This window comes from Odocoileus virginianus, chromosome 13 (assembly GCF_023699985.2).
Source record: "Odocoileus virginianus isolate 20LAN1187 ecotype Illinois chromosome 13, Ovbor_1.2, whole genome shotgun sequence".
NCBI classification, from domain to species: Eukaryota; Metazoa; Chordata; class Mammalia; order Artiodactyla; family Cervidae; genus Odocoileus; species Odocoileus virginianus.
Window position 1 is genome coordinate 3,766,544 of NC_069686.1, and position 14,273 is coordinate 3,780,816.

The window sequence follows — 14,273 nt, forward strand, 5'->3', positions numbered from 1 at the left end:
AAATACTCAGGCACTTTCTTCGTCAAAATATCTCATCTGTACTCATGTATTTTCCCACCATCTTTTTTCCTCTATTGTATTCCCTATATTCCTTATTGGAAGCCAGAGACTCATATTAGAATTGAGGGACTTCCTTTAAGGACTTCAATTGGGGACTTCATTAATTACACTCAGCTGAATTCTCATATCTTCACAGATTAAATCTATTTAATATCCCTGACTTTTACATATTCCTATCCATGCCCATCATTATTAATCCCAGTTGCAGCCTCCATGATTATTTTCTTGCCTCATTTCCTTAGAAGCCACTGCAGTATTCTAATTTGTCTCTTTCTGTATGACTGCCTTTGTCACCATCTTTGAATTAATCCTCCTACTTTGTAAAAGAAAAATCTTGACATAGTGTCCTACTGCTTAATTCATCTACAATTATCAATTGTTTTTTTGCAGCTAAAAAAATAATTAAAAATAATTATAAAAATAATAAAAATATAAAAATATAAAAATAATAAAAAATAATTTGGGTTAGCAAATTTTTAGAAAACATGTCATGACTTCTCAGGATGATGCCCATGGCAGACATCACCGATGCCTTAAGGAAGCTCACTGAGTCAAGACTCAACCCAGTCACTGCTCAGGGCAAGAGTGCTGCCTGCCATCGCCAGCAATTAGTGTGGGCACAGAGATGAAAATCTCTAGCTTACAGCATTAAATCAAAACTCTTCAATGTGACAGAAGATACCATCTTTAACTTGCATCCCTGTCTTTCAAGAAGGTCTTATCTCTTATATACTTGCATCTGTTTAGTACCTGACACTTTCAAATTACTGAATTAAAAAGAAAAAAATGAATGTTTGGCCATGCCACGCAGCATGCAGGATCTTAGTTCTTTAAGCAGGGATGGAATCCATGCTCCCTCCAGTGAAAGGGAAGAGTCTTAACCCTTGGGCCACCAAGGAAGTCCATCAAATTACAGATTTATTGAAACTCTACTTAAGTATTATACTGTGCATATTTCTCTCTCAGCACATGCGTGTACGTGCACACACACACTTCTCCCATGTAAAATGCACCATTCTCTGATCAAAACACTAAAAAAAATATTTATTGACTATGTATACACTTTATTGGGCTTCCCAGGTGGTGCAGTGGTAAAGAATCCCCATCTGTTAATGAAGGAAATACAGGAGACACGGGTTCGATTCCTGAGTTGGGAAGATCCCCTGGAGCAGGAAATGGCAACCCATTCCAGCATTCTTGCCTGGAAAATTCCATGGACAAAGGAGCCTGGCAGGCTACAGTCCATGGAGTTGCAAAGAGACTGACAAGACTGAGCCACTGAGCATGCACGCACACTTTATTAATGACATTTGTACATCTTTTTCCCCTATAAAATTTTTTACTATCTCAAGATAAAAAATTAAAGCATTTCTGAATCTCTCGTACTTGGCATAAGTTTTAAAATATATATTTCAAACAAAGAAATTTTATATTTAAATAAATGCTTGAATGAATGAATGAATGAGTATACTAAAAATATTAAGACATAGTTAGGTTTAATGGTTGTGAGAAAAAGAAGTTTGTAATGGTACAAATTTCAGTATTATCAACATTCTGTTTGATATTTTAGAAAAATAATGAAAAAAAAGAGTTAGTTTAAATAAAGCACGCATTTACCTGTCACACACACACATTGATTTTTCTCTTTCCTTCCCTATTTGCTCCCTCTTTCTTATTTCCTTCCTTTCCTTCCTTCTTTCCTTTTTTCCTTTCACATTTTTTTAACCTATTAATAACTTCATGAAAGGGAAATATTTGTGATATAAGAATTTTAACCAGGGTTTATTTCCAGGAATGAACTATAGTTCAATAATTTTTTTTCTTGCTAATTCTCCTGTATATTGTTTCATTTTTGTTGTAGCTTAGAATAACACAATTAAAACATGCCACAAATGGGATAAAAAATCTGAATTTTTGTATATAAATTATCAGTTTTTCACTCCTATAAGAGAGTGAAAATGTCATGGGATTCTCTACTAATCTCCAGCTCTCAGCTGATTATCTCTACTTGGCTTCACTTTTAAAACAGGTTTTCTCCATATGATAAAAAGTATGTATGACTGCATGCATGCATGCTCAGTCATGTCTGATTCTGGTGACCCCACAGACTGTAGCCCACCAGGCTCCTCTGTCCATGGGGTTTCCCTGGCAAGAATACTGGAGGAATTTCCTTCGCCAAGAAGGATGTATGAGGACAGCTCAATAGCAATGTACTATTTGCCTTGCAACTCCAGCAGAAAATCTTCCCAGATAACACTAAAATAAATGTCCCAGGGAGAATTTTGATGGTATAGCTTAGACCACATTTCCATGCCTAAATCAACCGAAGTCAGAGGATTGTGTTAATCTGAACTCTTTTCAATAACTTCCCACCTCAGCAGGACAGCCTCACTTCAATCACAGTGAATAGATTTTCCAGCGGAAAGAGAGGGTCATTTTATCAGGGGGAAAAAAAAAATGCTGGACTGACTGTATCAGTAGAGTTCCTATGCTTCCTACATACTAGTAGGTACAGTATGCATGTGTGATTTGAGAGAAATTGAAAACGTCAAAAAACAAAAATACCGTAACATTTATGATGGACTACTATATTAATTTAAATTAAAATTTCAGTAGAATTGCATATTTTCTGATTTTATTGTCTGAGGAAGAAAACACGTTTTCGCATAGAACTTGACTCCTGACTTCATGGAGAAGTAGGTATAAAGCTTGTAATCCAAAGAGCTGGAAAGATGCGTTCTGTTTCTATGCTCTTGGACGAGCAATTCTTTCCATATCAAATCTCCTGGAGCAAGTGTCCCATCAAGTACAAAGCATTTTTTTAGGTTCCCTCCCACCTTTTACTAATTGGCCTGATATTTGGCCATTTGCCTCTTTCAAATAAAAAGAAGGTGACCAAAATCATCGGAAATGGCTAATTATACCCACAATGGGAAAATAATTCCTGTGAGTAAGTACTTCAGAGTGTAAAATGAAGTCCAAAATTTAATCACAATATTATCTTTCTTTAATGGTTATTCAGCTATTCAACTTGGAATGTTCATTAGATAAGCAAGTAAGCATAGAGTCAATGTTTTTCTTTTTGGTTCCAATACATTTTTAGTAAAGGTTGTTACAATTAACATAAAATTAAAGTCAAATCTGAGAGGTTTTAAATCTTGTTTTTAATTGGATTAACTTGTTATATTCTTTACAATGTGACTGATTATAGTGTGTACAGAAGATGTGCTAGAGCAGTATTAGGAAATATGCAGTTATTTATTAACTAGGACATATTTGGGAATAGACTTGTTATCACTCACTTAATTTGATATTTTCATAACTGACTTAAATGACAGAATAGAAACATTTCTGTATAATATAAAAAGTCAAGATGCTTATGACAATCATCTTGAAATATAGGATTAATTTTCACCTATAATGCTATTAAAATTGTGGCAAATAAAGCTATAATAGCTTAAACAAAATAATTTAAATACTTATATTTCAAAAAATTTTAATGTAATATAATTATGATAAAAAACAGCTAGCACTTATTGAGTTGTAAAATGTTTACATATATTATCTGATTTTATTTTCACAATAGCTTTCTGGTTTAAAACTATTTTGCAAATGAGAAAACAATTCTTATTGAAGTTGTTTAACTTGCAAGTGTGAGGCTGAGTTGGGTTTTAAAATCACAAAGTTTTAACTCATATTTGTGGCCAGCATAACTACTGCCTCTGCTTGTAACTGATATCACACAGTGTTCCTCGATTATGCTAATTATAAATATCAGTCGGGTGTTACTTTATTTCAGTCGCTTTCTGGAAAAGGGAAAACTGTATCGTTAGTCAATGGGACAATATTTACAATATATGTTTTCTTAGCATTTGGAGTTTAATAGTTATTATTAAAGTAAGTGTTATGTAAAGTAATTAGCCTCCAACTAATAAAAAATTAAAAAAAAATTAAAAAAAAAAGAGTAATGGGAATATATGCATACATATGGCTGATTCATGATGCTGTATGGCAGAAACTAATACAACATTATAAAGCAATTATATTCCAATAAAAACTTTCCAATACCTGAAAAAAAAAATAAAGTAAGTGTTAGACACTCAGTTGTGTCCGTCTCTTCAAAACTACTTTCTGGAGGTTTTTCTGAGAATTTGTATTGCCTTTTTAAACAGTAGATGTGCTTTTATATGCTAAGTAATGCATGGGATTTTGATGAATTAAATGTAATAATCTTTCTTACTTTTTCATTAATTAACTTTCTGAGTATACTGTTGAATCATTCCTTAACATGTGCTGTAATTTCTGGCACCCTATGATTTTTAAATTTTTACCTAGGTCATTTTCTGTTAAGTGAAAAAAGAGATAAAAACCCAATGTAGCCAAATTTCAGAAATTGTTGGTTTCCAGTATTAGAAGCATTAAGGCTATTCCAATGATGATGGTAATAAGTTTAGCTTGGCCTAGATGAACTGATCAGGTTCCATTCTGAGAAGTCTGGCAAGAGGGCTTATGAAGTATGTTTGCTTTTCTAATTTCAATTTTCTGCAATGTAGAAGAGAGAACTAGACTTTTTTGTAAACAGCCTTTCAAAAGTAATAGTGGCTCTCAAAAAGAGGCAGTATATAAAGAAGTCAAATGAAGACGTGATTTTTGTATTTAGTTTTGGCCTAGATATATTTTCCCTGAATTCTCATTTAACAAAAGAAAAAGCATTTAGCCAAGTGGTCCACTTTCCACTGCCTTAGATACAAACTCACTCTTTTTGGATAATTGGTAGTAGGAGACCTGGGAAAAGTCTTCCTGAGCCAGGGAAAACAGTGTCAGGAATGACTTTGATTCAAGAATATTTTGGACTTGGGTTACTTTCAACAAAACTGTTCCTATGTTAACTATCTTTTAAGATATAAATTTTGAACTTTTATTCAATATTTATCATATCCTACTCCTTTGTTTTATAAATGAGACACCTGCAAAGGTGTGTAACTTGCTCTGACTCATTGACTGACAGTGTACTGACAGGCCCAGCCTTGGCTTCCTGTCTTAAATGTTGTGAAATCATTCCTTTTTAGAACCTCATTAATGTCTCTTATGGACTGTGTTTATAAACACTGAACTAAGGCTCTAAAATCAGCATAAAATTACCACTCTAAAACTTGATGAATATTTGCATTGACAGCACAAATCTTATGTTCACTTCTGTCTCCCAATACAACTAGGTGAAAGTAATTGCTCAATAAATAGGGTAAGATGAGAAACTGAATTCCTCGAGGCATTTCATCATCTAAGTTGCATTTTAAAGTGCTTAAGACAATACATATTCTTTTTATTTTGGTACCTTAACAGAATGGCAAGTCTGAATTGTCAAGCCATTTACTAATGTAAGTTAAAAAAAAATCACAATATTTTAAAATAATGTATGTTAAAAAGAAAGTCACAGCATTTCTAAGGAAAAGAATTAAAAGAAGAAATTGTGTGAAAAATGTGTTTTATGAATAAAAATAAAATTCAATGCAATGAATGGTTAAGTAAAATAACTGAAAAAGCAAAATAGAAATGTATTCTGTACTTATTAATCCTTACTTATCCAAATAAAAGACTTAATCCTCTGAGTCACAATCATCCAGGGCAAAGGGGCCCAGATACAGGGTCAGAGATTCTGAGGTCTTAAATTGGTGTCAGTCCTACGTATCTATGTGACCTTGGCCAAGTCACTAAAATATGTATGCTGGACTTTCCTGATTCATTCAGTTGAGATTAGTGTTGTAGCGACAAATTGTTATAACATGGGTCAGCAAGATCTCCTGGAGAAAGGCATGGCTACCCACTCCAGTATTATTGCCTGGCTAATCCCTTGGACAGAGGAGGGTTGCATTGGGTTGCAGAGTCAGACACAACTGAGAAACTAACATTTCCACTTTTTTCCAGTAATAATGATAATAGCAAGAGCTAATGCTTTTTGGGTATTTATTACAAGATAAATTATTTACATTATCATGCAATTTAACACACTGACAAGATGAGTTATGATGAAAAAAATTCTAGGAAGCATTGATTCCACCAATACTTGTACACCCACATTGAGGACAAGACATAGACTTTAGTGAGTTTAAGTTTGTATAAGCTTAAGTTTGTAGTTATGGCTCTCTGACTCCAGCATACATCTTCTAACCAGGATGCAAGAGAAAATAAGCTAAAAATCAAGTTGAGTATTTATTCTCTAGTTGGGTAAGCTCAGTTCAGTTCAGTCGCTCAGTTGCGTCCAATTCTTTCTGACCTCATGGATTGCAGCAAGCCAGGCTTCCCCGTCCATCACCACTTCTGGAGCTTGCTCAAACTCATGTCCATCGAGTCAGTGATGCCATCTACTTTCTACTCTAATTGGATAAACCATGCAGAGGAAAATTGAGTTGATTTTCTCAAAATCATACAGCAATTTAAAAACAGCTAGAAAGAAATTCTCTTAGCTAATGTGATTGCCTTGCAGTATTAATGAGTACACAGACAGTCTCCAACTTAACATAATTTGACTTTATGATAATGTGAAAGCAATACACATTCGGTAGAAACCCTACTTTCTTTTGAATTATGACCTTTTCCCAGGCTGGCAATATGTGGTATGACATTCTCTTGTGATTCTGGACAGAGGAAAGAGCCAAAGTTCCCAGTCACACACAAGATCATGAGGATAAACATCTGATACTACCATTTTGTACTCTTACAACTTTCTGTTTTTCACTTTCAGTACAATATTCAATACATTGTGTTTCCCTAGTAGCTCAGATGTAAAGCATCCACTTGCAACGAAGGAGACCCAGGTTCAATCCCTGGGTTGGGAAAATCCCCTGGAGAAGGAAATGGTAACCCACTGCAGTATTCCTGCTTGGAGAATACCATGGACAGAGGAGCCTGGCGGGCTACAGTCCAGGGGGTTGAAAAGAATTGGATACGACTGAGTAACTAACACACACACTCAATACATTACATGAGATATTCAACACTTGATTATAAAATAGTATTTGTGTTACATGATTTTGCCCAACTGCAGGCTAATATAAGTGTTCTGAGTATGTTTAAAGTAAGCTATGGTGTTTGGTATGTTAGATGTATTAAATCCATTTTCAACTTATAATATTTTCAATTTATGATTTATCAGGTCATAGCCCCATCATAAATTGAAAAGGATCTGCATTCTAAAGTTACGAGGAAGGACTGGCCAGTTGGCAAGCAGAAAATTACCACTTAGTTTTGATGGGAAAATTAATATTTTATAAGGATAAGGATTTCTAGTTAGTTTTTTCTCATAGCTCTAACAAATTGCCACAAATTTAGTAGTTTGAAACAACACATATTTATTATCTCACAGTTCTATGCGTCAGAAACCCTATGGGATTGGCTAGTTTCTCTATTTCAAGTCTCACTTGACTTTTCAAGTGTTGGCAGAGCTGTGTTCTCCTCTCAAGGTCCTGGAGAGGATATACTTCTGGACTCATTCAGGTTGTTGGCAAAATTCAGTTCCTTGAGGATGTACAGTTGAGGGGCACATTTGCTGACTGGCTGTTAGCTAAAGGGGCACCTTTGTCTCCTAGAGTCTGATTTCTGGTCTTTGCATATGAGCTCCTGCATGGCATAGCCAGCAACAGTGGATCAACTCCTTTTTGTTCCTATTATCTTCTGCTTCCTTCCTTCTGCTACACTGCTCTGACGGACTCATCAACATTCCCCTTCTATTTGAAGGGCTTAGTTTAGGCCTACCAGGATAATTCATGAAAATCTAGGATAATCTTCCTATTTTAAGGTCCGTTACCTTAAAATCACACACTCTGGAGACTATGTATGGGAATATCTGGAGACTCATTATTCTGCCTACCACAGGATTCTGTCTGTACCACTGGTTCTCAACTCCAGTTGCATATTCCTGCATCACCTAGGAAACCTGATAAAAAGCTTATCCCTTGGTCACAATCAAGATGCACTGAACCTGAATCTCTTGGAGTACAATACAGGCAATGAGTTTTTAAAACTGTCAGAAAATCATAATGTGTTTGAGACAGCTGAGAACATCCTATAACCCCAGATTTCTTCAAATTGATTGAATTCATTTTGTAAATAACCTACTCAAAACCTACTATTTGTGTACCCCCTTTATACCCCCACTTTGCTAGTGTTTGAAGTTCACAGGGATGAAAACGTCTGGGGAGTAATTTCCCTGGTTCTGTCTCACTGCAGCAAAAATTTGAAGTGATGGACAGACCAGTGTTATAGCTCAGTTTTATTTAGAAAGCAAAGGAAAATACATCCTGGAGGCATGAGGGCGGGATGACCCAAAAGATGGGAAAAGAAGAGAAGCCCCCAGGTCAATTTTGGCTCCTCTCTTTACATGTTTTTTTCTCCTCCCCTTGAGCCTGCCCTATGTAAATTAGGCTAACCAGAAGGCTCTTTGCTTCACCTGAGGTCCTCACTCTGGTCCTTGGACATTCCTTTATTCTATTTTCATGGGCTTTTCCCATCTTTGTCTTTTAGCCACTGCTATTTTGGACTCCTTTCTTCCTATCCTAACTACATAACAAATATGATGCATGCCCTATTCTTCATGAGCTCACAAAGCAGAGGCACGAACAGTATAGAGTAATAATTATATTACAGGAAATGTTTTCAATTCAGTTCAGTTCAGTCGCTCAATCATGCCTGACTCTTTGCGACCCCATGAGCCACAGCACACCAGGCCTCCTTGTCCATCACCAACTCCCAGAGTCCACCCAAACCCAAGTCCACTGAGTCAGTGATGCCATCCAACCATCTCATCCTTTGTCTTCCCCTTCTCCTCCTGGCCTCAATATTTCCCAGCATCAGGGTCTTTTCAAATGAGTCAGTTCTTTGCATCAGGTGGCCAAAGTATTGGAGTTTCAGCTTCAACATCAGTCCTTCCAATGAACACCCAGGACTGATTTCTTTTCGGATGGACTGGTTGGATCTCCTTGCAGTCCAAGGGACTCTCAAGAGTCTTCTCCAACACCACAGTTCAAAAGCATCAGTTCTTCGGTGCTCAGCTTTCTTTATAGTTCAACTCTCACATCCATACATGACCACTGGAAAAACCATAGCCTTGACTAGATGGACCTTTGTTGGCAAAGTAATGTCTCTGCTTTTTAATATGTTGTCTAGGTTGGTAATAACTTTCCTCCCAAGAAGCAAGCATCTTTTAATTTCATGGCTGCAATCACCATCCGCATTGATTTTGGAGCCCCCCAAAATAAAGTCAGCCACTGTTTCCACTGTTTCCCCATCTATTTGCCATGAAGTGGTGGGACCAGATGCCATGATCTTAGTTTTCTGAATGTTGTGCTTTAAGCCAACTTTTTCACTCTCCTCTTTCACTTTCATCAAGAGGCTCTTTAGTTCTCCTTCACTTTCTGCCATAAGGGTGGTGTCATCTGCATATCTGAGATTATTGATATTTCTCCCAGCATCTTGAGTCCAGCTTGTGCTTCCTCCAGCCCAGCATTTCTCATGATGTACTCTGCATATAAGTTAAATAAGCAGGGTGACAATATACAGCCTTTACATTCTCCTTTTCCTATTTGGAACCAGTTTGTTGTTCCATGTTCAGTTCTAACTGTTGCTTCCTGACCTGCATACAGGTTTCTTAAGAGGCAGGTCAGGTGGTCTGGTATTCCCATCTCTTTCAGAATTTTCCACAGTTTATTGTGATCCACACAGTTAAAGGCTTTGGTATACTCAATGAAGCAGAAATAGATATTTTTCTGGAACTCTCTTGCCTTTTCAATGATCCAGCGGATGTTGGTAATTTGATCTGTGGTTCCTCTGCCTTTTCTAAAACCAGCTTGAACATCTGGAAGTTCACGGTTCAAGTATTGCTGAAGCCTGGCTTGGAGCATTTTAAGCATTACTTTACTAGCATGTGAGATGAGTACAATTGTGCGGTAGTTTGAGCATTCTTTAGGATTGTCTTTCTTTGGGACTGGAATGAAAACTGACATTTTCTAGTCCTCTGGCCCCTGCTGAGTTTTCCAAATTTGCTGGCATATTGAGTGTAGCACTTTCACAGCATCATCTTCCAGGATTTGAAATAGCTCAACTGGAATTCCATCTCCTCCACTAGTTTTGTTCGTAGTGATGCTTCCTAAGGCCCACTTGACTTCAGTTTCCAGGATGTCTGGCTCTAGGTGAGTGATCACACCATCGTTATTATCTGGGTCATGAAGACTTTTTTTGTACAGTTCTTCTGTGTATTCTTCCACCTCTTCTTAATATCTTCTGTTCTGTTAGGTCCCTACCATTTCTGTCCTTTATTGAGCCCATCTTTGCATGAAATGTTCCCTTGGTATCTCTAATTTTCTTGAAGAGATCTCTAATCTTTCCCATTCTGTTGTTTTCCTCTATTTCTTTGCACTGATCACTGAGGAAGGCTTTCTTATCTCTCCTTGCTATTTTTTGGAACTCTGCATTCAAATGGGTATATCTTTTCTTTTCTCCTTTGCTTTTCACTTCCCTTCTTTGAAATGTTTTAACATGTATATTTGAATAACTTGCTCTGGAAGTTCTGAGGTAGTAATTGTGCCTGGGAACACTGCAGAATATTTTGCTTGATTTATGGTTAATAGCCCTTTTAAAGTAGTCTGGCCAGCACCTAGAGACAGAGGAATATAAGTGTGTCCAGGTTTCAGCATGGCCAAATGAAGATGATGTGTTTATATTGTTCATCCCCAAATTTAGCAGGCCAAGAATTTCCTTGGGTACTTATAAAAAGTACTCCCAAGTTCTTCTGAAGTTTCTGATTCCATTTCTGTTCTGGGGCCTAGACATTCTAATGTGTTCAGCAAGTTCTGGGGATGATTCTCATACAGGTGATCCATTAACCCACACTCTGTGGAACCCTGGTGTATGTTACAACAGTGACTTGTTACTTATTCATTCAATAATGAAAGCCTCAAGACTTACTATTAAAAAAAAATGGCTTAATAGTTTGAATTTCTTACATCCCAGTAACAGATCATCAAAAAAGAGAAGTCTCTTTATATTTTAATTTTCGTACTGCTTCACGTATTGAAAGTGCTAGGGAACAGTCCAGGTCAGGATGGGGGTGGGGAAATAAAACCTTACAGGGCATTTCTTTCTCAAAGACTCTAGTGGAAGTAAAGTTGGTAATTAGCAGGAATCATTCTAGCACAAAGACTTAGGTTTTGCCAAAAAATTAGCAGTGAGAATATAATAAAAAGTAACCAGGATCTTGTACTTGAACACTTTTCTAGTGGCACAATCTGTTCCACATAGTGTGAATGAGACAAAGAAGTTGGCATTTGCCATAGACATGTAGGATATTGGGAGTGAAGAATGCTTTTCCCTTGTTTTAAATCAGGAAAAATGGAGCTTGTTTAATATGCCATAAAGGAAGGCATGTACTTGGATAGGAAACAGCCTCACTTTGCTCATACAAAGGTTCGGGATACTTAATGGCAAATTAGATATTTGTGGGAAATGCTTCTGTTAGCCAGTTTTATAGTAACTGGATAAATAAATGGAGGAGAGAACATGGCTTAGGGCCTGTGACAATCCAAGATATTTTGGAAATGGAGGAGCGGAAGATGAAAGTTGGTTTTTTGTCTTAATATTGGAATGAACATACACTTTTAATATTAGGGTTAGATGAGTCAACTAAAAATAATTTTTACTAAGAAAAATTTATGAAAAGTGTGTACATGTATAATAAAAATTTGAGAAAATAAGAAGCAATTTTGAAAGGCACTGGATTTATGTTTTTGTATTCTGGTAAATGATTAAGTCACACTGATTTATTATGTTTAGGTAGAATAAAGCATTTTTTTTTTTGCACTGATCAAGCCAAGAAGATTGGTTAAATTTTGTGGATTTGGAAATGCAAAACTGTAAAAAAAAAAAAAAAAAAAAAAATGGAGAACTGCCTTGTGTTGCTGATTTACTGCAGTTTTAAGAAATGAACCCAGAATGATGCTTTACAAAGCAATGAGTGATTAGGAAGCTATATTTCAAAAATTATTTGAGGTCTTAAGTCAAAGTTCTTTATGTGATGAAATAAGTCATTTAAATTTTATTTTGGTGATTCTTTGAGCAAGAAGCTTGTAGATTATTTATAAACTACTTTTTTTTTTACTTCATGAAAAGAAATTTATTTTATTTCTAATAGTAAAACCAAAGCTTCTATTTTAATTTTGAGATGTGATAATAGTATTTATAGGATCTGTGAGACTAGGCTAGCAGTTAAAAAGAGAAAATGCCAGTAACTACTACAAGTACCACCTTGATTACAGATTCACTTACAAGTTTAAATTAGAGCTTTCTCAGTTTTGAAGAAGTGCTTTTCCTGTTAAACAAACCTGAGCTCGCTTGGAAAAATCCACTGGCAGAATTAGTCATTTAATCTGACCTCCTTTAATTATGTACTTGATCTCTCTTCAAAATTGAATGGGAACTACTATATTTCAGCAAGCAATGTGAAACTCAATTGTCAAAAAATAATTTAACTAGATATGAGAAATTTACAATGATTTACTTAACATCTTTGGTCATTTAATATAATGTGAACTTCAGGAAAGATAAATCTGGAATAAGCTAAACATAGAGGAGAGAGCCACTTGATAAATGAACATATGAGAAGCTGTATGCAAAGAACCAGTGAGTTGATTAAGTATGATTAATTGTAAGCTGAGGCATACAATTAAGCATACTTCTGACAATAATCATGCCATTATACTCATAAATATGAGGCTTAATCTAAACTGACCTTCAGATGTATCTGCAGTGGCATTATTTGTATGCCCAGTCATGATTCTTACATTATTGATGTAAGAATTGATGTAAGATGTAAGCATCTTGGTAAAAGGGGTGATTTTTCCATCACTAGCATTTTCATGCCACGTGTCTGCCAGGAAGGAAATTTGATAACTCCTTTGTAGGGTAGATGACTCAAGCAAATTGGATCACTGCATGAAATAGACATTACCAGATCTAAAGAGTATGAGTAAGTATCCACCATATTGTTGAGAAACTGCCACCCAAACTTGCTGCTTCAAAGTTTGATAAAACCAGGGATTAGGAATGCTAAAAATTTACACAGTGCAGAATATAATCTTGTTCCTAGTAACCCACTTTCCTGATCACTAGGGAATAGGGTGAAGTAAGAAAGCTATAAAAGTGAAATTACTTGCACTGATCAATATTTTGTGAGTTGAGTAAACTCATCTTAATTATTGGTGCCAGGATGGTCCTTTGAACACTAAGAGATATTTGACTAAGATATTTTTTGGAACTCTGATTTTGAAACCCATTAGCCAAGCAACAAAAATAGCTGCTAGTGTTGCATGAAATGTTTTCCAAATATGTTGGATATAGAAAAACTTCAAACATGCTTTTTGAAGCAACTTTTCTCTCAATTTGTAAGCCCATGTACACATTGAGGATAATTTAATCCTGCATTGTGTAAATCAAAGCATTGTTTCATAAAAATCTGATTTCCAAATAAAATAATATTCCTTTACATTTTCATTTGTAACTTTGTATTTTATACATATTTAATACAGAAAAAATGTGGACTACTAATGTTTTAAATTTGGCTTAAGCTCTATGACTTCCAAAGACAGTACAGTAAACTACTGTTTATTCAATCCAAATACCCAAGCAACCACTGAACTCAAAAACTGAATAAAGGACTTTTATTTTGTAAAGAAGTAAACATGCTGAAGTTTCACCTCAATTTTTACTGTCAGTATAGATTCAAACACTTCTTACAGTCTTCTAATAAAAGAAATGATAATTCACTAATAGCTACGATTAGTGTTCCTGATTGTAAGCTTAAACTCCTAAAGTACTTTATAGCTTCATTTTTTTCATTTATTCCAGACACAAAGAAAAGAAAGATCAAGGTGGTTTCTGTCTGTAAGGAACCACATCAGCTAGGGAATTATATTCAAACAACCAAGACTAACACATTCCAAAATATTAGATAAAATGGGTAGCCGTTCCCTTCTCCAGGGGATCTTCCCAACCCAGGGATCAAACCAGGTCTCCCACATTGCAGATGGATTCTTTACCATCTGAGTCACCAGGAAAGCTCAAATTATTCAAAGGAAGTTTAAAAAACAGTTTAGTTTAAAAGTTCTTTTTTGTATTCTAGTTTTTTGATGTTTACTTAAGTAAAATAGTCAATTGCTCAGTGTTTC

The 14,273-nt window shown here is 35.6% G+C and overlaps 1 protein-coding gene across 3 annotated transcripts in view; it reads left to right on the plus strand.

Moving 5' to 3' along the window:
* CALCRL (calcitonin receptor like receptor) overlaps positions 1–14,273 on the plus strand; it is a 130,544-nt gene that overhangs the window by 65,292 nt on the left and 50,979 nt on the right. The gene's annotated exons all lie outside the window — the stretch shown is intronic.